Source organism: Scyliorhinus torazame, chromosome 22 (assembly GCF_047496885.1).
Source record: "Scyliorhinus torazame isolate Kashiwa2021f chromosome 22, sScyTor2.1, whole genome shotgun sequence".
Lineage (NCBI taxonomy): Eukaryota > Metazoa > Chordata > Chondrichthyes > Carcharhiniformes > Scyliorhinidae > Scyliorhinus > Scyliorhinus torazame.
The window spans coordinates 31051499-31077033 of record NC_092728.1 but is presented as its reverse complement, the minus strand read 5'-3'; the positions used below and the strand labels follow the sequence as shown (position 1 = coordinate 31077033).

Sequence of the window (25535 nt, the reverse complement as noted above, 5' to 3'; positions counted from 1 at the left end):
GTAAAGGGTGCTTTACTCTGTATCTAGCCCCGTGCTGTATGTTTCCTGGGAGTGTTTGATGGGGACAGTGTCGAGGGAGCTTTACTCTGTATCTAACCCCGTGCTGTACCTGTCCCGGAAGTGTTTGATGGGGACAGTGTGGAGGGAGATTTACTCTGTATCTAAACCCGTGCTGTACCTGTCCTGGGAGTGTTTGATGGGGACAGTGTCGAGGGAGCTTTGCTCTGTATCCAACCCCATGCTGTAACTGTCCTGGGAGTGTTTAATGGGGACAGTGTAAAGGGTGCTTTACTCTGTATCTAACCCCGTGCTGTACCTGTCCCGGGAGTGTTTGATGGGGACAGTGTGGAGGGAGCTTTACTCTGTATCTAACCCCGTGCTGTAACTGTCCTGGGAGTGTTTGATGGGGACAGTGTAGAGGGATCTTTACTCTGTATCTAACCCCGTGCTGTCCCTGTCCTGGGAGTGTTTGATGGGGACACTGTGGAGGGAGCTTTACTCTGTCTCTAAACCCGTGCTGTACTTGTCCTGAGAGTATTTGATGGGGACAGTGTCGAGGGAGCTTTACTCTGTATCTAACCCCGTGCTGTAACTGTCCTGGGAGTGTTTCATGGGGACAGTTTAAAGGGTGCTTTACTCTGTATCTAGCCCCGTGCTGTATGTTTCCTGGGAGTGTTTGATGGGGACAGTGTCGAGGGAGCTTTACTCTGTATCTAACCCCGTGCTGTACCTGTCCCGGGAGTGTTTGATGGCGACAGTGTCGAGGGAGCTTTACTCTGTATCCAACCCCATGCTGTAACTGTCCTGGGAGTGTTTAATGGGGACAGTGTAATGGGTGCTTTACTCTGTATCTAACCCCGTGCTGTACCTGTCCCGGGTGTGTTTGATGGGGACAGTGTAGAGGGAGCTTTACTCTGTATCTAACCCCGTGCTGTACCTGTCCTGGGAGTGTTTGATGGGGACAGTGTCGAGGGAGCGTTACTCTGTATCAAACCCCGTGCTGTAACTGTCCTGGGAGTGTTTAATGGGGACAGTGTAAAGGGTGCTTTACTCTGTATCTAACCCCGTGCTGTACCTGTCCCGGGTGTGTTTGATGGGGACAGTGTAGAAGGTGCTTTACTCTGTATCTAAATCCGTGCTGTACCCGTTCTGGGAGTGTTTGATGAGGGCAGCGTAGAGGGAGCTTTACTCTGTATCTAACCCTGTGCTGTTCCTGTCCTGGGAGTGTTTGATGGGGACAGTGTAGAGGGAGCTTTACTCTGTATCTAACTCCGTGCAGTACCTGTCCTGGGAGTGTTAGATGGGGACAGTGTAGAGGGTGCTTTACTCTGTATCTAACCCCGTGCTGTACCCGTTCTGGGAGTGTTTGATGAGGGCAGCGTAGAGGGAGCTTTACTCTGTATCTAACCCTGTGCTGTTCCTGTCCTGGGAGTGTTTGATGGGGACAGTGCAGCGGCAGCTTTACTCTGTATCTAACCCTGTGCTGTACCTGTCCTGGGAGTGTTTGATGGGGACAGTGCAGAGGCAGCTTTACTCTGTATCTAACACCGTGCTGTATGTGTCCTGGGAGTGTTTGATGGGGACAGTGTCGAGGGAGCACTACTCTGTATCTAAACCCGTGCTGTACCTGTCCCGGGTGTGTTTGATGGGGACAGTGTGGAGGGAGCTTTACTCTGTATCTAAACCGTGCTGTACCTGTCCTGAGAGTGTTTAATGGGGCCAGTGTAAAGGGTGCTTTACTCTGTATCTAGCCCCGTGCTGTATGTTTCCTGGGAGTGTTTGATGGGGACAGTGTCGAGGGAGCTTTACTCTGTATCTAACCCCGTGCTGTACCTGTCCCGGAAGTGTTTGATGGGGACAGTGTGGAGGGAGATTTACTCTGTATCTAAACCCGTGCTGTACCTGTCCTGGGAGTGTTTGATGGGGACAGTGTCGAGGGAGCTTTACTCTGTATCCAACCCCATGCTGTAACTGTCCTGGGAGTGTTTCATGGGGACAGTGTAAAGGGTGCTTTACTCTGTATCTAACCCCGTGCTGTACCTGTCCCGGGTGTGTTTGATGGGGACAGTGTAGAGGGAGCTTTACTCTGTATCTAACCCCGTGCTGTAATTCTCCTATGAGTGTTTGATGGGGAGAGTGTAGAGGGCGCTTTACTCTGTATCTAACCCCGTGCTGTCACTGTTCTGGGAGTGTTTAATGGGGACAGTGTAAAGGGTGCTTTACTCTGTATCTATCCCCGTGCTGTATGTTTCCTGGGAGTGTTTGATAGGGACAGTGTTGAGGGAGCTTTACTCTGTATCTAACCCCGTGCTGTACCTGTCCCGGGAGTGTTTGATGGGGACAGTGTGGAGGGAGCCTTACTCTGTATCTAACCCCGTGCTGTAACTGTCCTGGGAGTGTTTGATGGGGACAGTGTAGAGGGAGCTTTACCCTGTATCTAACCCCGTGATGTACCTGTCCCGGGTGTGTTTGATGGGGACAGTGTCGAGGGAGCTTTACTCTGTATCTAACCCCGTGCTGTACCTGTCCCGGGAGTGTTTGATGGGGACAGTGTGGAGGGAGCTTTACTCTGTATCTAAACCCGTGCTGTACCTGTCCCGGGAGTGTTTGATGGGGACAGTGTGGAGGGAGCCTTACTCAGTATCTATCCCCGTGCTGTACCTGTCCTGGGAGTGTTTGATGGGGACAGTGTCGAGGGAGATTTACTCTGTATCTAACCCCGTGCTGTCCCTGTCCTGGGAGTGTTTAATGGGGACAGTGTAGAGGGAGCGTTACTCTGTATCTAACCCCGTGCTGTACCTGTCCTGGGAGTGTTTGATGGGGACAGTGTCGAGGGAGCTTTACTCTGTATCTAACCCCATGCTGTAACTGTCCTGGGAGTGTTTAATGGGGACATTGTAAAGGATGCTTTACTCTGTATGTAACCCCGTGCTGTATGTGTCCTGGGAGTGTTTGATGGGGAGAGTGTAGAGGGAGCTTTCCTCTGTATCTAAACCCGTGCTGTACCTGTCCTGAGAGTGTTTGATGGGGAGAGTGTAGAGGGAGCTTTACTCTGTATCTAACCCCGTGCTGTAACTGTCCTGGGAGTGTTTAATGGGGACAGTGTAACGGGTGCTTGACTCTGTATCTAGCCCCGTGCTGTCTGTTTCCTGGGAGTGTTTGATGGGGACAGTGTCGAGGGAGCTTTACTCTGTATCTAACCCCGTGCTGTATGTGTCCTGGGAGTGTTTGATGGGGACAGTGTCGAGGGAGCTTTACTCTGTATCTAACCCCGTGCTGTACCTGTCCCGGGAGTGTTTGATGGGGACAGTGTGGAGGGAGCTTTACTCTGTATCTAAACCCATGCTGTATCTGTCCCGGGATTGTTTGATGGGGACAGTCTGGAGGGAGCTTTACTCTGTATCTAAACCCGTGCTGTACCTGTCCTGAGAGTGTTTGGTGGGGACAGTGTAGAGGGAGCTTTACTCTGTATCTAACCCCGTGCTGTACCTGTCCCGGGTGTGTTTGATGGGGACAGTGTAGAGGGAGCTTTACTCTGTATCTAACCCCGTGCTGTAATTCTCCTGGGAGTGTTTGATGGGGAGAGTGTAGAGGGCGCTTTACTCTGTATCTAACCCCGTGCTGTCACTGTTCTGGGAGTGTTTAATGGGGACAGTGTAAAGGGTGCTTTACTCTGTATCTATCCCCGTGCTGTATGTTTCCTGGGAGTGTTTGATAGGGACAGTGTTGAGGGAGCTTTACTCTGTATCTAACCCCGTGCTGTAACTGTCCTGGGAGTGTTTGATGGGGACAGTGTAGAGGGAGCTTTACCCTGTATCTAACCCCGTGATGTACCTGTCCCGGGTGTGTTTGATGGGGACAGTGTCGAGGGAGCTTTACTCTGTATCTAACCCCGTGCTGTACCTGTCCCGGGAGTGTTTGATGGGGACAGTGTGGAGGGAGCTTTACTCTGTATCTAAACCCGTGCTGTACCTGTCCCGGGAGTGTTTGATGGGGACAGTGTGGAGGGAGCCTTACTCAGTATCTATCCCCGTGCTGTACCTGTCCTGGGAGTGTTTGATGGGGACAGTGTCGAGGGAGATTTACTCTGTATCTAACCCCGTGCTGTCCCTGTCCTGGGAGTGTTTAATGGGGACAGTGTAGAGGGAGCGTTACTCTGTATCTAACCCCGTGCTGTACCTGTCCTGGGAGTGTTTGATGGGGACAGTGTCGAGGGAGCTTTACTCTGTATCTAACCCCATGCTGTAACTGTCCTGGGAGTGTTTAATGGGGACATTGTAAAGGATGCTTTACTCTGTATGTAACCCCGTGCTGTATGTGTCCTGGGAGTGTTTGATGGGGAGAGTGTAGAGGGAGCTTTACTCTGTATCTAACCCCGTGCTGTAACTGTCCTGGGAGTGTTTAATGGGGACAGTGTAACGGGTGCTTGACTCTGTATCTAGCCCCGTGCTGTATGTTTCCTGGGAGTGTTTGATGGGGACAGTGTCGAGGGAGCTTTACTCTGTATCTAACCCCGTGCTGTATGTGTCCTGGGAGTGTTTGATGGGGACAGTGTCGAGGGAGCTTTACTCTGTATCTAACCCCGTGCTGTACCTGTCCCGGGAGTGTTTGATGGGGACAGTGTGGAGGGAGCTTTACTCTGTATCTAAACCCATGCTGTATCTGTCCCGGGATTGTTTGATGGGGACAGTCTGGAGGGAGCTTTACTCTGTATCTAAACCCGTGCTGTACCTGTCCTGAGAGTGTTTGGTGGGGACAGTGTAGAGGGAGCTTTACTCTGTATCTAACCCCGTGCTGTACCTGTCCTGGGAGTGTTTGATGGGGACAGTGTGGAGGAAGCTTTACTCTGTATCTAAACCCGTGCTGTAACTGTCCTGAGAGTGTTTGATGGGGACAGTGTCGAGGGAGCTTTACTCTGTATCTAACCCCATGCTGTAACTGTCCTGGGAGTGTTTAATGGGGACAGTGTAAAGGGTGCTTTACTCTGTATCTAACCCCGTGCTGTATGTTTCCTGGGAGTGTTTGATGGGGACAGTATTGAGGGAGCTTTCCTCTGTATCTAACCCCGTGTTGTACCTGTCCCGGGAGTGTTTGATGGGGACAGTGTGGAGGGAGCTTTACTCTGTATCTAACCCCGTGCTGTAACTGTCCTGGGAGTGTTTGATGGGGACAGTGTAGAGGGAACTTTACTCTGTATCTAACCCCGTGCTGTCCCTGTCCTGGGAGTGTTTAATGGGGACAGTGTAGAGGGAGCTTTACTCTGTATCTAACCCCGTGCTGTACCTGTCCTAGGAGTGTTTGATGGGGACAGTGTGGAGGGAGCTTTACTCTGTATCTAACCCCGTGCTGTACCTGTCCCGGGAGTGTTTGATGGGGACACTGTGGAGGGAGCTTTACTCTGTCTCTAAACCCGTGCTGTAACTGTCCTGGGAGTGTTTCATGGGGACAGTTTAAAGGGTGCTTTACTCTGTATTTAGCCCCGTGCTGTATGTTTCCTGGGAGTGTTTGATGGGGACAGTGTCGAGGGAGCTTTACTCTGTATCTAACCCCGTGCTGTACCTGTCCCGTGAGTGTTTGATGGCGACAGTGTCGAGGGAGCTTTACTCTGTATCCAACCCCATGCTGTAACTGTCCTGGGAGTGTTTAATGGGGACAGTGTAATGGGTGCTTTACTCTGTATCTAACCCCGTGCTGTACCTGTCCCGGGTGTGTTTGATGGGGACAGTGTAGAGGGAGCTTTACTCTGGATCTAACCCCGTGCTGTACCTGTCCTGGGAGTGTTTGATGGGGACAGTGTCGAGGGAGCGTTACTCTGTATCAAGCCCCGTGCTGTAACTGTCCTGGGAGTGTTTAATGGGGACAGTGTAAAGGGTGCTTTACTCTGTATCTAACCCCGTGCTGTACCTGTCCCGGGTGTGTTTGAAGGGGACAGTGTAGAGGGTGCTTTACTCTGTATCTAACCCCGTGCTGTACCCGTTCTGGGAGTGTTTGATGAGGGCAGAGTAGAGGGAGCTTTACTCTGTATCTAACCCTGTGCTGTTCCTGTCCTGGGAGTGTTTGATGGGGACAGTGTAGAGGGAGCTTTACTCTGTATCTAACTCCGTGCAGTATCTGTCCTGGGAGTATTAGATGGGGACAGTGTAGAGGGTGCTTTACTCTGTATCTAACCCCGTGCTGTACCTGTCCTGGGAGTGTTTGATGGGGACAGTGTGGAGGAAGCTTTACTCTGTATATAAACCCGTGCTGTAACTGTCCTGAGAGTGTTTGATGGGGACAGTGTCGAGGGAGCTAAACTCTGTATCTAACCCCGTGCTGTAACTGTCCTGGGAGTGTTTGATGGGGACAGTGTAGAGGGAGCTTTACTCTGTATCTAAACCCGTGCTGTATCTGTCCCGGGATTGTTTGATGGGGACAGTCTGGAGGGAGCTTTACTCTGTCTCTAAACCCGTGCTGTACCTGTCCTGAGAGTATTTGATGGGGACAGTGTCGAGGGAGCTTTACTCTGTATCTAACCCCGTGCTGTAACTGTCCGGGGAGTCTTTGATGGGGACAGTGTAGAGGGAGCTTTGCTCTGTTTCTAAACCCGTGCTGTACCTGTCCCGGGAGTGTTTGATGGGGACAGTGTGGAGGGAGCTTTACTCTGTATCTAACCCCGTGCTGTACCTGTCCCGGGAGTGTTTGATGGGGACAGTGTGGAGGGAGCTTTACTCTGTCTCTAAACCCGTGCTGTACCTGTCCTGGGAGTGTTTGATGGGGACAGTGTCGAGGGAGCTTTACTCTGTATCCAACTCCATGCTGTAACTGTCCTGGGAGTGTTTAATGGGGACAGTGTAAAGGGTGCTTTACTCTGTATCTAACCCCGTGCTGTACCTGTCCCGGGTGTGTTTGATGGGGACAGTGTCGAGGGAGCTTTACTCTGTATCTAAACTTGTGCTGTACCTGTCCCGCGAGTGTTTGATGGGGACAGTGTGGAGGGAGCTTTACTCTGTCTCTAAACCCGTGCTGTACCTGTCCTGAGAGTGTTTGATGGGTAGAGTGTAGAGGGAGCTTTACTCTGTATCTAACCCCGTGCTGTAAATGTCCTGGGAGTGTTTAATGGGGATAGTGTAAAGGGTGCTTTACTCTGTATCTAACCCCGTGCTGTACCTGTCCCGGGAGTGTTTGATGGGGACAGTGTGGAGGGAGCCTTACTCTGTATCTAACCCCGTGCTGTAACTGTCCTGGGAGTGTTTGATGGGGACAGTGTAGAGGGAGCTTTACCCTGTATCTAACCCCGTGATGTACCTGTCCCGGGTGTGTTTGATGGGGACAGTGTCGAGGGAGCTTTACTCTGTATCTAACCCCGTGCTGTATGTGTCCTGGGAGTGTTTGATGGGGAGAGTGTAGAGGGAGCTTTCCTCTGTATCTAAACCCGTGCTGTACCTGTCCTGAGAGTGTTTGATGGGGAGAGTGTAGAGGGAGCTTTACTCTGTATCTAACCCCGTGCTGTAACTGTCCTGGGAGTGTTTAATGGGGACAGTGTAACGGGTGCTTGACTCTGTATCTAGCCCCGTGCTGTATGTTTCCTGGGAGTGTTTGATGGGGACAGTGTCGAGGGAGCTTTACTCTGTATCTAACCCCGTGCTGTATGTGTCCTGGGAGTGTTTGATGGGGACAGTGTCGAGGGAGCTTTACTCTGTATCTAACCCCGTGCTGTACCTGTCCCGGGAGTGTTTGATGGGGACAGTGTGGAGGGAGCTTTACTCTGTATCTAAACCCATGCTGTATCTGTCCCGGGATTGTTTGATGGGGACAGTCTGGAGGGAGCTTTACTCTGTATCTAAACCCGTGCTGTACCTGTCCTGAGAGTGTTTGGTGGGGACAGTGTAGAGGGAGCTTTACTCTGTATCTAACCCCGTGCTGTACCTGTCCTGGGAGTGTTTGATGGGGACAGTGTGGAGGAAGCTTTACTCTGTATCTAAACCCGTGCTGTAACTGTCCTGAGAGTGTTTGATGGGGACAGTGTCGAGGGAGCTTTACTCTGTATCTAACCCCATGCTGTAACTGTCCTGGGAGTGTTTAATGGGGACAGTGTAAAGGGTGCTTTACTCTGTATCTAACCCCGTGCTGTATGTTTCCTGGGAGTGTTTGATGGGGACAGTATTGAGGGAGCTTTCCTCTGTATCTAACCCCGTGTTGTACCTGTCCCGGGAGTGTTTGATGGGGACAGTGTGGAGGGAGCTTTACTCTGTATCTAACCCCGTGCTGTAACTGTCCTGGGAGTGTTTGATGGGGACAGTGTAGAGGGAACTTTACTCTGTATCTAACCCCGTGCTGTCCCTGTCCTGGGAGTGTTTAATGGGGACAGTGTAGAGGGAGCTTTACTCTGTATCTAACCCCGTGCTGTACCTGTCCTAGGAGTGTTTGATGGGGACAGTGTGGAGGGAGCTTTACTCTGTATCTAACCCCGTGCTGTACCTGTCCCGGGAGTGTTTGATGGGGACACTGTGGAGGGAGCTTTACTCTGTCTCTAAACCCGTGCTGTAACTGTCCTGGGAGTGTTTCATGGGGACAGTTTAAAGGGTGCTTTACTCTGTATCTAGCCCCGTGCTGTATGTTTCCTGGGAGTGTTTGATGGGGACAGTGTCGAGGGAGCTTTACTCTGTATCTAACCCCGTGCTGTACCTGTCCCGTGAGTGTTTGATGGCGACAGTGTCGAGGGAGCTTTACTCTGTATCCAACCCCATGCTGTAACTGTCCTGGGAGTGTTTAATGGGGACAGTGTAATGGGTGCTTTACTCTGTATCTAACCCCGTGCTGTACCTGTCCCGGGTGTGTTTGATGGGGACAGTGTAGAGGGAGCTTTACTCTGGATCTAACCCCGTGCTGTACCTGTCCTGGGAGTGTTTGATGGGGACAGTGTCGAGGGAGCGTTACTCTGTATCAAGCCCCGTGCTGTAACTGTCCTGGGAGTGTTTAATGGGGACAGTGTAAAGGGTGCTTTACTCTGTATCTAACCCCGTGCTGTACCTGTCCCGGGTGTGTTTGAAGGGGACAGTGTAGAGGGTGCTTTACTCTGTATCTAACCCCGTGCTGTACCCGTTCTGGGAGTGTTTGATGAGGGCAGAGTAGAGGGAGCTTTACTCTGTATCTAACCCTGTGCTGTTCCTGTCCTGGGAGTGTTTGATGGGGACAGTGTAGAGGGAGCTTTACTCTGTATCTAACTCCGTGCAGTATCTGTCCTGGGAGTATTAGATGGGGACAGTGTAGAGGGTGCTTTACTCTGTATCTAACCCCGTGCTGTACCTGTCCTGGGAGTGTTTGATGGGGACAGTGTGGAGGAAGCTTTACTCTGTATCTAAACCCGTGCTGTAACTGTCCTGAGAGTGTTTGATGGGGACAGTGTCGAGGGAGCTAAACTCTGTATCTAACCCCGTGCTGTAACTGTCCTGGGAGTGTTTGATGGGGACAGTGTAGAGGGAGCTTTACTCTGTATCTAAACCCGTGCTGTATCTGTCCCGGGATTGTTTGATGGGGACAGTCTGGAGGGAGCTTTACTCTGTATCTAACCCCGTGCTGTACCTGTCCCGGGAGTGTTTGATGGGGACAGTGTGGAGGGAGCTTTACTCTGTATCCAACTCCATGCTGTAACTGTCCTGGGAGTGTTTAATGGGGACAGTGTAAAGGGTGCTTTACTCTGTATCTAACCCCGTGCTGTACCTGTCCCGGGTGTGTTTGATGGGGACAGTGTCGAGGGAGCTTTACTCTGTATCTAAACTTGTGCTGTACCTGTCCCGCGAGTGTTTGATGGGGACAGTGTGGAGGGAGCTTTACTCTGTCTCTAACCCCGTGCTGTAAATGTCCTGGGAGTGTTTAATGGGGATAGTGTAAAGGGTGCTTTACTCTGTATCTAACCCCGTGCTGTATGTTTCCTGGGAGTGTTTGATGGGGACAGTGTTGAGGGAGCTTTACTCTGTATCTAACCCCGTGCTGTACCTGTCCCGGGAGTGTTTGATGGGGACAGTGTGGAGGGAGCCTTACTCAGTATCTAACCCCGTGCTTTACCTGTCCTGGGAGTGTTTGATGGGGACAGTGTCGAGGGAGCTTTACTCTGTATCTAACCCCGTGCTGTCCCTGTCCTGGGAGTGTTTAATGGGGACAGTGTAGAGGGAGCTTTACTCTGTATCTAACCCCGTGCTGTACCTGTCCTGGGAGTGTTTGATGGGGACAGTGTCGAGGGAGCTTTACTCTGTATCTAACCCCATGCTGTAACTGTCCTGGGAGTGTTTAATGGGGACAGTGTAAAGGATGCTTTACTCTGTATCTAACCCCGTGCTGTATGTGTCCTGGGAGTGTTTGATGGGTACAGTGTCGAAGGAGCTTTACTCTGTATCTAACCCCGTGCTGTACCTGTCCCGGGAGTGTTTGATGGGGACAGTGTGGAGGGAGCTTTACTCTGTATCTAAACCCGTGCTGTACCTGTCCTGGGAGTGTTTGATGGGGACAGTGTCGAGGGAGCTTTAATCTGTATCCAACCCCATGCTGTAACTGTCCTGGGAGTGTTTAATGGGGACAGTGTAAAGGGTGCTTTACTCTGTATCTAACCCCGTGCTGTACCTGTCCCGGGATTGTTTGATGGGGACAGTGTAGAGGGAGCTTTACTCTGTATCTAACCCCGTGCTGTAATTCTCCTGGGAGTGTTTGATGCGGACAGTGTGGAGGGAGCTTTACTCTGTATCTAAACCCGTGCTGTACCTGTCCTGAGAGTGTTTGCTGGGGAGAGTGTAGAGGGCGCTTTACTCTGTATCTAATCCCGTGCTGTAACTGTCCTGGGAGTGTTTAATGGGGACAGTGTAAAGGGTGCTTTACTCTGTATCTATCCCCGTGCTGTATGTTTCCTGGGAGTGTTTGATAGGGACAGTGTTGAGGGAGCTTTACTCTGTATCTAACCCCGTGCTGTACCTGTCCCGGGAGTGTTTGATGGGGACAGTGTGGAGGGAGCCTTACTCTGTATCTAACCCCGTGCTGTACCTGTCCTGGGAGTGTTTGATGGGGACAGTGTAGAGGGAGCTTTGCTCTGTTTCTAAACCCGTGCTGTACCTGTCCTGAGAGTGTTTAATGGGGAGAGTGTGGAGGGAGATTTACTCTGTATCTAACCCCATGCTGTAACTGTCCTGGGAGTGTTTAATGGGGACAGTGTAAAGGGTGCTTTACTCTGTATCTAACCCCGTGCTGTATGTTTCCTGGGAGTGTTTGATGGGGACAGTATTGAGGGAGCTTTCCTCTGTATCTAACCCCGTGTTGTACCTGTCCCGGGAGTGTTTGATGGGGACAGTGTGGAGGGAGCTTTACTCTGTATCTAACCCCGTGCTGTAACTGTCCTGGGAGTGTTTGATGGGGACAGTGTCGAGGGAACTTTACTCTGTATCTAACCCCGTGCTGTCCCTGTCCTGGGAGTGTTTAATGGGGACAGTGTAGAGGGAGCTTTACTCTGTATCTAACCCCGTGCTGTACCTGTCCTAGGAGTGTTTGATGGGGACAGTGTGGAGGGAGCTTTACTCTGTATCTAACCCCGTGCTGTACCTGTCCCGGGAGTGTTTGATGGGGACACTGTGGAGGGAGCTTTACTCTGTCTCTAAACCCGTGCTGTAACTGTCCTGGGAGTGTTTCATGGGGACAGTTTAAAGGGTGCTTTACTCTGTATCTAGCCCCGTGCTGTATGTTTCCTGGGAGTGTTTGATGGGGACAGTGTCGAGGGAGCTTTACTCTGTATCTAACCCCGTGCTGTACCTGTCCCGTGAGTGTTTGATGGCGACAGTGTCGAGGGAGCTTTACTCTGTATCCAACCCCATGCTGTAACTGTCCTGGGAGTGTTTAATGGGGACAGTGTAATGGGTGCTTTACTCTGTATCTAACCCCGTGCTGTACCTGTCCCGGGTGTGTTTGATGGGGACAGTGTAGAGGGAGCGTAACTCTGGATCTAACCCCGTGCTGTACCTGTCCTGGGAGTGTTTGATGGGGACAGTGTCGAGGGAGCGTTACTCTGTATCAAGCCCCGTGCTGTAACTGTCCTGGGAGTGTTTAATGGGGACAGTGTAAAGGGTGCTTTACTCTGTATCTAACCCCGTGCTGTACCTGTCCCGGGTGTGTTTGAAGGGGACAGTGTAGAGGGTGCTTTACTCTGTATCTAACCCCGTGCTGTACCCGTTCTGGGAGTGTTTGATGAGGGCAGAGTAGAGGGAGCTTTACTCTGTATCTAACCCTGTGCTGTTCCTGTCCTGGGAGTGTTTGATGGGGACAGTGTAGAGGGAGCTTTACTCTGTATCTAACTCCGTGCAGTATCTGTCCTGGGAGTATTAGATGGGGACAGTGTAGAGGGTGCTTTACTCTGTATCTAACCCCGTGCTGTACCTGTCCTGGGAGTGTTTGATGGGGACAGTGTGGAGGAAGCTTTACTCTGTATCTAAACCCGTGCTGTAACTGTCCTGAGAGTGTTTGATGGGGACAGTGTCGAGGGAGCTAAACTCTGTATCTAACCCCGTGCTGTAACTGTCCTGGGAGTGTTTGATGGGGACAGTGTAGAGGGAGCTTTACTCTGTATCTAAACCCGTGCTGTATCTGTCCCGGGATTGTTTGATGGGGACAGTCTGGAGGGAGCTTTACTCTGTCTCTAAACCCGTGCTGTACCTGTCCTGAGAGTATTTGATGGGGACAGTGTCGAGGGAGCTTTACTCTGTATCTAACCCCGTGCTGTAACTGTCCGGGGAGTCTTTGATGGGGACAGTGTAGAGGGAGCTTTGCTCTGTTTCTAAACCCGTGCTGTACCTGTCCCGGGAGTGTTTGATGGGGACAGTGTGGAGGGAGCTTTACTCTGTATCTAACCCCGTGCTGTACCTGTCCCGGGAGTGTTTGATGGGGACAGTGTGGAGGGAGCTTTACTCTGTCTCTAAACCCGTGCTGTACCTGTCCTGGGAGTGTTTGATGGGGACAGTGTCGAGGGAGCTTTACTCTGTATCCAACTCCATGCTGTAACTGTCCTGGGAGTGTTTAATGGGGACAGTGTAAAGGGTGCTTTACTCTGTATCTAACCCCGTGCTGTACCTGTCCCGGGTGTGTTTGATGGGGACAGTGTCGAGGGAGCTTTACTCTGTATCTAAACTTGTGCTGTACCTGTCCCGCGAGTGTTTGATGGGGACAGTGTGGAGGGAGCTTTACTCTGTCTCTAACCCCGTGCTGTAAATGTCCTGGGAGTGTTTAATGGGGATAGTGTAAAGGGTGCTTTACTCTGTATCTAACCCCGTGCTGTATGTTTCCTGGGAGTGTTTGATGGGGACAGTGTTGAGGGAGCTTTACTCTGTATCTAACCCCGTGCTGTACCTGTCCCGGGAGTGTTTGATGGGGACAGTGTGGAGGGAGCCTTACTCAGTATCTAACCCCGTGCTTTACCTGTCCTGGGAGTGTTTGATGGGGACAGTGTCGAGGGAGCTTTACTCTGTATCTAACCCCGTGCTGTCCCTGTCCTGGGAGTGTTTAATGGGGACAGTGTAGAGGGAGCTTTACTCTGTATCTAACCCCGTGCTGTACCTGTCCTGGGAGTGTTTGATGGGGACAGTGTCGAGGGAGCTTTACTCTGTATCTAACCCCATGCTGTAACTGTCCTGGGAGTGTTTAATGGGGACAGTGTAAAGGATGCTTTACTCTGTATCTAACCCCGTGCTGTATGTGTCCTGGGAGTGTTTGATGGGGACAGTGTCGAAGGAGCTTTACTCTGTATCTAACCCCGTGCTGTACCTGTCCCGGGAGTGTTTGATGGGGACAGTGTGGAGGGAGCTTTACTCTGTATCTAAACCCGTGCTGTACCTGTCCTGGGAGTGTTTGATGGGGACAGTGTCGAGGGAGCTTTACTCTGTATCCAACCCCATGCTGTAACTGTCCTGGGAGTGTTTAATGGGGACAGTGTAAAGGGTGCTTTACTCTGTATCTAACCCCGTGCTGTACCTGTCCCGGGATTGTTTGATGGGGACAGTGTAGAGGGAGCTTTACTCTGTATCTAACCCCGTGCTGTAATTCTCCTGGGAGTGTTTGATGCGGACAGTGTGGAGGGAGCTTTACTCTGTATCTAAACCCGTGCTGTACCTGTCCTGAGAGTGTTTGCTGGGGAGAGTGTAGAGGGCGCTTTACTCTGTATCTAATCCCATGCTGTAACTGTCCTGGGAGTGTTTAATGGGGACAGTGTAAAGGGTGCTTTACTCTGTATCTATCCCCGTGCTGTATGTTTCCTGGGAGTGTTTGATAGGGACAGTGTTGAGGGAGCTTTACTCTGTATCTAACCCCGTGCTGTACCTGTCCCGGGAGTGTTTGATGGGGACAGTGTGGAGGGAGCCTTACTCTGTATCTAACCCCGTGCTGTACCTGTCCTGGGAGTGTTTGATGGGGACAGTGTAGAGGGAGCTTTGCTCTGTTTCTAAACCCGTGCTGTACCTGTCCTGAGAGTGTTTAATGGGGAGAGTGTGGAGGGAGATTTACTCTGTATCTAAACCCGTGCTGTACCTGTCCTGGGAGTGTTTGATGGGGACAGTGTCGAGGGAGCTTTACTCTGTATCCAATCCCATGCTGTAACTGTCCTGGGAGTGTTGAATGGGGACAGTGTAAAGGGTGCTTTACTCTGTATCTAACCCCGTGCTGTACCTGTCCCGGGTGTGTTTGATGGGGACAGTGTCGAGGGAGCTTTACTCTGTATCTAACCCCGTGCTGTAATTGTCCTGGGAGTGTTTGATGCGGACAGTGTAGAGGGAGCTTTACTCTGTATCTAAACTCGTGCTGTACCTGTCCCGGGAGTGTTTGATGGGGACAGTGTGGAGCGAGCTTTACTCTGTATCTAAACCCGTGCTGTACCTGTCCTGAGAGTGTTTGATGGGTAGAGTGTAGAGGGAGCTTTACTCTGTATCTAACCCCGTGCTGTAAATGTCCTGGGAGTGTTTAATGGGGATAGTGTAAAGGGTGCTTTACTCTGTATCTAACCCCGTGCTGTATGTTTCCTGGGAGGGTTTGATGGGGACAGTGTTGAGGGAGCTTTACTCTGTATCTAACCCCGTGCTGTACCTGTCCCGGGAGTGTTTGATGGGGACAGTGTGGAGGGAGCCTTACTCTGTATCTAACCCAGTGCTGTACCTGTCCTGGGAGTGTTTGATGGGGACAGTGTCGAGGGAGCTTTACTCTGTATCTAACCCCGTGCTGTCCCTGTCCTGGGAGTGTTTAATGGGGACAGTGTAGAGGGAGCTTTACTCTGTATCTAACCCCGTGCTGTACCTGTCCTTGGAGTGTTTGATGGGGACAGTGTCGAGGGAGCTTTACTCTGTATCTAACCCCATGCTGTAACTGTCCTGGGAGTGTTTAATGGGGACAGTGTAAAGGATGCTTTACTCTGTATCTAACACCGTGCTGTACCTGTCCTGGGAGTGTTTGATGGGGACAGTGCAGAGGCAGCTTTACTCTGTATCTAACACCGTGCTGTATGTGTCCTGGGAGTGTTTGATGGGGACAGTGTCGAGGGAGCACTACTCTGTATCTAAACCCGTGCTGTACCTGTCCCGGGTGTGTTTGATGGGGACAGTGTGGAGGGAGCTTTACTCTGTATCTCAACCCGTGCTGTAACTGTCCTGGGAGTGTTTGATGGGGACAGTGTCGAGGGAGCATTACTCTGTATCTAAACCCGTGCTGTATCTGTCCCGGGATTGTTTGATCGGGACAGTCTGGAGGGAGCTTTACTCTGTATCTAACCCCGTGCTGTACCTGTCCCGGGAGTGTTTGATGGGGACAGTGTGGAGGGAGCTTTACTCTGTATCTAACCCCGTGCTGTAACTGTCCTGGGAGTGTTTGATGGGGACAGTGTAGAGGGAGCTTTGCTCTGTTTCTAAACCCGCGCTGTACCTGTCCCGGGAGTGTTTGATGGGGACAGTGTGGAGGGAGCTTTACTCTGTATTTAACCCCGTGCTGTACCTGTCCCGGGAGTGTTTGATGGGGACAGTGTGGAGGGAGCTTTACTCTGTCTCTAAACCCGTGCTGTACCTGTCCTGAGAGTGTTTGATGGGGACAGTGTCGAGGGAGCTTTACTCTGTATCTAAACCCGTGCTGTACCTGTCCTGAGAGTGTTTAATGGGGAGAGTGTGGAGGGAGATTTACTCTGTATCTAACCCCATGCTGTACCTGTCCCGGGTGTGTTTGATGGGGACAGTGTCGAGGGAGGTTTACTCTGTCTCTAAACTCGTGCTGTACCTGTCCTGAGAGTATTTGATGGGGACAGTGTCGAGGGAGCTTTACTCTGTATCTAACCCCGTGCTGTAACTGTCCTGGGAGTGTTTGATGGGGACAGTGTGGAGGCAGCTTTACTCTGTCTCTAAACCCGTGCTGTACCTGTCCTGAGAGTATTTGATGGGGACAGTGTCGAGGGAGCTTTACTCTGTATCTAACCCCGTGCTGTAACTGTCCTGGGAGTGTTTGATGGGGACAGTGTAGAGGGAGCTTTGCTCTGTTTCTAAACCCGTGCTGTACCTGTCCCGGGAGTGTTTGATGGGGACAGTGTGGAGGGAGCTTTACTCTGTATCTAACCCCGTGCTGTACCTGTCCCGGGTGTGTTTGATGGGGACAGTGTCGAGGGAGCTTTACTCTGTATCTAACCCCGTGCTGTAATTGTCCTGGGAGTGTTTGATGCGGACAGTGTAGAGGGAGCTTTACTCTGTATCTAAACTCGTGCTGTACCTGTCCCGGGAGTGTTTGATGGGGACAGTGTGGAGGGAGCTTTACTCTGTATCTAAACCCGTGCTGTACCTGTCCTGAGGGTGTTTGATGGGGAGAGTGTAGAGGGAGCTTTACTCTGTATCTAACCCCGTGCTGTAAATGTCCTGGGAGTGTTTAATGGGGATAGTGTAAAGGGTGCTTTACTCTGTATCGAACCCCGTGCTGTATGTTTCCTGGGAGGGTTTGATGGGGACAGTGTTGAGGGAGCTTTACTCTGTATCTAACCCCGTGCTGTACCTGTCCTGGGAGTGTTTGATGGGGACAGTGTCGAAGGAGCTTTACTCTGTATCTAACCCCGTGCTGTCCCTGTCCTGGGAGTGTTTAATGGGGACAGTGTAGAGGGAGCTTTACTCTGTATCTAACCCCGTGCTGTACCTGTCCTGGTAGTGTTTGATGGGGACAGTGTCGAGGGAGCTTTACTCTGTATCTAACCCCATGCTGTAACTGTCCTGGGAGTGTTTAATGGGGACAGTGTAAAGGATGCTTTACTCTGTATCTAACCCCGTGCTGTATGTGTCCTGGGAGTGTTTGATGGGGACAGTGTCGAAGGAGCTTTACTCTGTATCTAACCCCGTGCTGTACCTGTCCCGGGAGTGTTTGATGGGGACAGTGTGGAGGGAGCTTTACTCTGTATCTAAACCCGTGCTGTACCTGTCCTGGGAGTGTTTGATGGGGACAGTGTCGAGGGAGCTTTACTCTGTATCCAACCCCATGCTGTAACTGTCCTGGGAGTGTTTAATGGGGACAGTGTAAAGGGTGCTTTACTCTGTATCTAACCCCGTGCTGTACCTGTCCCGGGATTGTTTGATGGGGACAGTGTAGAGGGAGCTTTACTCTGTATCTAACCCCGTGCTGTAATTCTCCTGGGAGTGTTTGATGCGGACGGTGTGGAGGGAGCTTTACTCTGTATCTAAACCCGTGCTGTACCTGTCCTGAGAGTGTTTGCTGGGGAGAGTGTAGAGGGCGCTTTACTCTGTATCTAATCCCGTGCTGTAACTGTCCTGGGAGTGTTTAATGGGGACAGTGTAAAGGGTGCTTTACTCTGTATCTATCCCCGTGCTGTATGTTTCCTGGGAGTGTTTGATAGGGACAGTGTTGAGGGAGCTTTACTCTGTATCTAACCCCGTGCTGTACCTGTCCCGGGAGTGTTTGATGGGGACAGTGTGGAGGGAGCCTTACTCTGTATCTAACCCCGTGCTGTACCTGTCCTGGGAGTGTTTGATGGGGACAGTGTAGAGGGAGCTTTGCTCTGTTTCTAAACCCGTGCTGTACCTGTCCCGGGAGTGTTTGATGGGGACAGTGTCGAGGGAGCTTTACTCTGTATCTAACCCCGTGCTGTACCTGTCCCGGGAGTGTTTGATGGGGACAGTGTCGAGGGAGCTTTACTCTGTATGTAAACCCGTGCTGTACCTGTCCTGAGAGTGTTTAATGGGGAGAGTGTGGAGGGAGATTTACTCTGTATCTAAACCCGTGCTGTACCTGTCCTGGGAGTGTTTGATGGGGACAGTGTCGAGGGAGCTTTACTCTGTATCCAATCCCATGCTGTAACTGTCCTGGGAGTGTTGAATGGGGACAGTGTAAAGGGTGCTTTACTCTGTATCTAACCCCGTGCTGTACCTGTCCCGGGTGTGTTTGATGGGGTGTCCTGAGAGTGTTTGATGGGTAGAGTGTAGAGGGAGCTTTACTCTGTATCTAACCCCGTGCTGTAATTGTCCTGGGAGTGTTTGATGCGGACAGTGTAGAGGGAGCTTTACTCTGTATCTAAACTCGTGCTGTACCTGTCCCGGGAGTGTTTGATGGGGACAGTGTGGAGCGAGCTTTACTCTGTATCTAAACCCGTGCTGTACCTGTCCTGAGAGTGTTTGATGGGTAGAGTGTAGAGGGAGCTTTACTCTGTATCTAACCCCGTGCTGTAAATGTCCTGGGAGTGTTTAATGGGGATAGTGTAAAGGGTGCTTTACTCTGTATCTAACCCCGTGCTGTATGTTTCCTGGGAGGGTTTGATGGGGACAGTGTTGAGGGAGCTTTACTCTGTATCTAACCCCGTGCTGTACCTGTCCCGGGAGTGTTTGATGGGGACAGTGTGGAGGGAGCCTTACTCTGTATCTAACCCAGTGCTGTACCTGTCCTGGGAGTGTTTGATGGGGACAGTGTCGAGGGAGCTTTACTCTGTATCTAACCCCGTGCTGTCCCTGTCCTGGGAGTGTTTAATGGGGACAGTGTAGAGGGAGCTTTACTCTGTATCTAACCCCGTGCTGTACCTGTCCTGGGAGTGTTTGATGGGGACAGTGTCGAGGGAGCTTTACTCTGTATCTAACCCCATGCTGTAACTGTCCTGGGAGTGTTTAATGGGGACAGTGTAAAGGATGCTTTACTCTGTATCTAACCCCGCGCTGTATGTGTCCTGGGAGTGTTTGATCGGGACAGTGTGGAGGGAGCCTTACTCTGTATCTAACCCCGTGCTGTACCTGTCCTAGGAGTGTTTGATGGGGACAGTGTCGAGGGAGCTTTACTCTGTATCTAACCCCGTGCTGTCCCTGTCCTGGGAGTGTTTAATGGGGACAGTGTAGAGGGAGCTTTACTCTGTATCTAACCCCGTGCTGTACCTGTCCTGGGAGTGTTTGATGGGGACAGTGTCGAGGGAGCTTTACTCTGTATCTAACCCCATGCTGTAACTGTCCTGGGAGTGTTTAATGGAGACAGTGCAGAGGCAGCTTTACTCTGTATCTAACCCCATGCTGTAACTGTCCTGGGAGTGTTTAATGGAGACAGTGCAGAGGCAGCTTTACTCTGTATCTAACACCGTGCTGTATGTGTCCTGGGAGTGTTTGATGGGGACAGTGTCGAGGGAGCACTACTCTGTATCTAAACCCGTGCTGTACCTGTCCCGGGTGTGTTTGATGGGGACAGTGTGGAGGGAGCTTTACTCTGTATCTCAACCCGTGCTGTAACTGTCCTGGGAGTGTTTGATGGGGACAGTGTCGAGGGAGCATTACTCTGTATCTAAACCCGTGCTGTATCTGTCCCGGGATTGTTTGATGGGGACAGTCTGGAGGGAGCTTTACTCTGTATCTAAACCCGTGCTGTACCTGTCCTGAGAGTGTTTGGTGGGGACAGTGTAGAGGGAGCTTTACTCTGTATCTAACCCCGTGCTATACCTGTCCCGGGAGTGTTTGATGGGGACAGTGTGGAGGGAGCTTTACTCTGTATCTAACCCCGTGCTGTAACTGTCCTGGGAGTGTTTGATGGGGACAGTGTAGAGGGAGCTTTGCTCTGTTTCTAAACCCGTGCTGTACCTGTCCCGGGAGTGTTTGATGGGGACAGTGTGGAGGGAGCTTTACTCTGTATCTAACCCCGTGCTGTACCTGTCCCGGGAGTGTTTGATGGGGACAGTGTGGAGGGAGCTTTACTCTGTCTCTAAACCCGTGCTGTACCTGTCCTGAGAGTGTTTGATGGGGACAGTGTCGAGGGAGCTTTACTCTGTATCTAAACCCGTGCTGTACCTGTCCTGAGAGTGTTTAATGGGGAGAGTGTGGAGGGAGATTTACTCTGTATCTAACCCCATGCTGTACCTGTCCCGGGTGTGTTTGATGGGGACAGTGTCGAGGGAGGTTTACTCTGTCTCTAAACTCGTGCTGTACCTGTCCTGAGAGTATTTGATGGGGACAGTGTCGAGGGAGCTTTACTCTGTATCTAACCCCGTGCTGTAACTGTCCTGGGAGTGTTTGATGGGGACAGTGTGGAGGGAGCTTTACTCTGTCTCTAAACCCGTGCTGTACCTGTCCTGAGAGTATTTGATGGGGACAGTGTCGAGGGAGCTTTACTCTGTATCTAACCCCGTGCTGTAACTGTCCTGGGAGTGTTTGATGGGGACAGTGTAGAGGGAGCTTTGCTCTGTTTCTAAACCCGTGCTGTACCTGTCCCGGGAGTGTTTGATGGGGACAGTGTCGAGGGAGCTTTACTCTGTATCTAACCCCGTGCTGTAATTGTCCTGGGAGTGTTTGATGCGGACAGTGTAGAGGGAGCTTTACTCTGTATCTAAACTCGTGCTGTACCTGTCCCGGGAGTGTTTGATGGGGACAGTGTGGAGCGAGCTTTACTCTGTATCTAAACCCGTGCTGTACCTGTCCTGAGAGTGTTTGATGGGTAGAGTGTAGAGGGAGCTTTACTCTGTATCTAACCCCGTGCTGTAAATGTCCTGGGAGTGTTTAATGGGGATAGTGTAAAGGGTGCTTTACTCTGTATCTAACCCAGTGCTGTATGTTTCCTGGGAGGGTTTGATGGGGACAGTGTTGAGGGAGCTTTACTCTGTATCTAACCCCGTGCTGTACCTGTCCCGGGAGTGTTTGATGGGGACAGTGTGGAGGGAGCCTTACTCTGTATCTAACCCAGTGCTGTAACTGTCCTGGGAGTGTTTAATGGGGACAGTGTAAAGGATGCTTTACTCTGTATCTAACCCCGTGCTGTATGTGTCCTGGGAGTGTTTGATGGGGACAGTGTGGAGGGAGCCTTACTCTGTATCTAACCCCGTGCTGTACCTGTCCTAGGAGTGTTTGATGGGGACAGTGTCGAGGGAGCTTTACTCTGTATCTAACCCCGTGCTGTCCCTGTCCTGGGAGTGTTTAATGGGGACAGTGTAGAGGGAGCTTTACTCTGTATCTAACCCCGTGCTGTACCTGTCCTGGGAGTGTTTGATGGGGACAGTGTCGAGGGAGCTTTACTCTGTATCTAACCCGGTGCTGTCCCTGTCCTGGGAGTGTTTAATGGGGACAGTGTAGAGGGAGCTTTACTCTGTATCTAACCCCGTGCTGTACCTGTCCTGGGAGTGTTTGATGGGGACAGTGTAGAGGGAGCTTTACTCTGTATCTAACACCGTGCTGTACCTGTCCTGGGAGTGTTTGATGGGGACAGTGCAGAGGCAGCTTTACTCTGTATCTAACACCGTGCTGTATGTGTCCTGGGAGTGTTTGATGGGGACAGTGTCGAGGGAGCTTTACTCTGTATCTAAACCCGTGCTGTACCTGTCCTGAGAGTGTTTGGTGGGGACAGTGTAGAGGGAGCTTTACTCTGTATCTAACCCCGTGCTGTACCTGTCCCGGGAGTGTTTGATGGGGACAGTGTGGAGGGAGCTTTACTCTGTATCTAACCCCGTGCTGTAACTGTCCTGGGAGTGTTTGATGGGGACAGTGTAGAGGGAGCTTTGCTCTGTTTCTAAACCCGTGCTGTACCTGTCCCGGGAGTGTTTGATGGGGACAGTGTGGAGGGAGCTTTATTCTGTATCTAACCCCGTGCTGTACCTGTCCCGGGAGTGTTTGATGGGGACAGTGTGGAGGGAGCTTTACTCTGTCTCTAAACCCGTGCTGTACCTGTCCTGAGAGTGTTTGATGGGGACAGTGTCGAGGGAGCTTTACTCTGTATCTAAACCCGTGCTGTACCTGTCCTGAGAGTGTTTAATGGGGAGAGTGTGGAGGGAGATTTACTCTGTATCTAACCCCATGCTGTACCTGTCCCGGGTGTGTTTGATGGGGACAGTGTCGAGGGAGGTTTACTCTGTCTCTAAACCCGTGCTGTACCTGTCCTGAGAGTATTTGATGGGGACAGTGTCGAGGGAGCTTTACTCTGTATCTAACCCCGTGCTGTAACTGTCCTGGGAGTATTTGATGGGGACAGTGTAGAGGGAGCTTTGCTCTGTTTCTAAACCCGTGCTGTACCTGTCCCGGGAGTGTTTGATGGGGACAGTGTGGAGGGAGCTTTACTCTGTATCTAACCCCGTGCTGTACCTGTCCCGGGTGTGTTTGATGGGGACAGTGTCGAGGGAGCTTTACTCTGTATCTAACCCCGTGCTGTAATTGTCCTGGGAGTGTTTGATGCGGACAGTGTAGAGGGAGCTTTACTCTGTATCTAAACTCGTGCTGTACCTGTCCCGGGAGTGTTTGATGGGGACAGTGTGGAGGGAGCTTTACTCTGTATCTAAACCCGTGCTGTACCTGTCCTGAGGGTGTTTGATGGGGAGAGTGTAGAGGGAGCTTTACTCTGTATCTAACCCCGTGCTGTAAATGTCCTGGGAGTGTTTAATGGGGATAGTGTAAAGGGTGCTTTACTCTGTATCTAACCCCGTGCTGTATGTTTCCTGGGAGGGTTTGATGGGGACAGTGTTGAGGGAGCTTTACTCTGTATCTAACCCCGTGCTGTACCTGTCCCGGGAGTGTTTGATGGGGACAGTGTGGAGGGAGCCTTACTCAGTATCTAACCCCGTGCTGTACCTGTCCTGGGAGTGTTTGATGGGGACAGTGTCGAAGGAGCTTTACTCTGTATCTAACCCCGTGCTGTCCCTGTCCTGGGAGTGTTTAATGGGGACAGTGTAGAGGGAGCTTTACTCTGTATCTAACCCCGTGCTGTACCTGTCCTGGGAGTGTTTGATGGGGACAGTGTCGAGGGAGCTTTACTCTGTATCTAACCCCGTGCTGTAATTGTCCTGGGAGTGTTTAATGGGGACAGTGTAAAGGGTGCTTTACTCTGTATCTAGCCCCGTGCTGTATGTTTCCTGGGAGTGTTTGATGGGGACAGTGTCGAGGGAGCTTTACTCTGTATCTAACCCCGTGCTGTACCTGTCCTGGGAGTGTTTGATGGGGACAGTGTCGAGGGAGCTTTACTCTGTATCTAACCCCGTGCTGTCCCTCTCCTGGGAGTGTTTAATGGGGACAGTGTAGAGGGAGCTTTACTCTGTATCTAACCCCGTGCTGTACCTGTCCTGGGAGTATTTGATGGGGACAGTGTCGAGGGAGCTTTACTCTGTATCTAACCCCATGCTGTAACTGTCCTGGGAGTGTTTAATGGGGACAGTGTAAAGGATGCTTTACTCTGTATCTAACCCCGTGCTGTACCTGTCCCGGGAGTGTTTGATGGGGACAGTGTGGAGGGAGATTTACTCTTTATCTAAACCCGTGCTGCACCTGTCCTGAGAGTGTTTGATGGGGACATTGTCGAGGGAGCTTTACTCTGTATCTAAACCCGTGCTGTACCTGTCCTGGGAGTGTTTGATGGGGACAGTGTAGAGGGAACTTTACTCTGTATCTAACCCCGTGCTGTACCTGTCCTGAGAGTGTTTGATGGGGACAGTGTCGAGGGAGCTTTACTCTGTATCTAACCCCGTGCTGTAACTGTCCTGGGAGTGTTTGATGGGGACAGTGTAAAAGGTGCTTTACTCTGTATCTAACCCTGTGCTGTATGTTTCCTGGGAGTGTTTGATGGGGACAGTATTGAGGGAGCTTTACTCTGTATCTAACCCTGTGCTGTATGTTTCCTGGGAGTGTTTGATGGGGACAGTGTAGAGGGAGCTTTACTCTGTATCTAACCCCGTGCTGTATCTGTCCTGGGAGTGTTTGATGGGGACAGTGTAGAGGGAACTTTACTCTGTATCTAACCCTGTGCTGTCCCTGTCCTGGGAGTGTTTAATGGGGACAGTGTTGAGGGAGCTTTACTCTGTATCTAACCCCGTGCTGTACCTGTCCTGGGAGTGTTTGATGGGGACAGTGTCGAGGGAGCTTTACTCTGTATCCAACCCCGTGCTGTAACTGTCCTGGGAGTGTTTAATGGGGACAGTGTAAAGGGTGCTTTACTCTGTATCTAACCCCGTGTTGTACCTGTCCTGGGTGTGTTTGATGGGGACAGTGTCGAGGGAGCTTTACTCTGTATCTAACCCCGTGCTGTAATTGTCCTGGGAGTGTTTGATGCGGACAGTGTAGAGGGAGCTTTACTCTGTATCTAAACTCGTGCTGTACCTGTCCCGGGAGTGTTTGATGGGGACAGTGTGGAGGGAGCTTTACTCGGTATCTAACCCCGTGCTGTACCTGTCCCGGGAGTGTTTGATGGGGACAGTGTGGAGGGAGCTTTACTCGGTATCTAAACCCGTGCTGTACCTGTCCTGGGTGTGTTTGATGGGGACAGTGTCGAGGGAGCTTTACTCTGTATCTAACCCTGTGCTGTATGTTTCCTGGGAGTGTTTGATGGGGACAGTGTAGAGGGAGCTTTACTCTGTATCTAACCCCGTGCTGTACCTGTCCTGGGAGTGTTTGATGGGGACAGTGTAGAGGGAACTTTACTCTGTATCTAACCCTGTGCTGTCCCTGTCCTGGGAGTGTTTAATGGGGACAGTGTTGAGGGAGCTTTACTCTGTATCTAACCCCGTGCTGTACCTGTCCTGGGAGTGTTTGATGGGGACAGTGTCGAGGGAGCTTTACTCTGTATCCAACCCCGTGCTGTAACTGTCCTGGGAGTGTTTAATGGGGACAGTGTAAAGGGTGCTTTACTCTGTATCTAACCCCGTGCTGTACCTGTCCTGGGTGTGTTTGATGGGGACAGTGTCGAGGGAGCTTTACTCTGTATCTAACCCCGTGCTGTAATTGTCCTGGGAGTGTTTGATGCGGACAGTGTAGAGGGAGCTTTACTCTGTATCTAAACTCGTGCTGTACCTGTCCCGGGAGTGTTTGATGGGGACAGTGTGGAGGGAGCTTTACTCGGTATCTAACCCCGTGCTGTACCTGTCCCGGGAGTGTTTGATGGGGACAGTGTGGAGGGAGCTTTACTCGGTATCTAAACCCGTGCTGTACCTGTCCTGAGAGTGTTTGATGGGGAGAGTGTAGAGGGAGCTTTACTCTGTATCTAACCCCGTGCTGTAACTGTCCTGGGAGTGTTTAATGGGGACAGTGTAAAGGGTGCTTTACTCTGTATCTAACCCCGTGCTGTACGTTTCCTGGGAG

The 25535-nt window shown here is 51.3% G+C and overlaps 1 protein-coding gene across 2 annotated transcripts in view; it reads right to left on the bottom strand.

Annotated features, from left to right (window-relative positions):
- Window positions 1–25535, bottom strand: part of LOC140398988 (microphthalmia-associated transcription factor-like) — an 89793-nt gene that overhangs the window by 28440 nt on the left and 35818 nt on the right. The window lies entirely within an intron of this gene.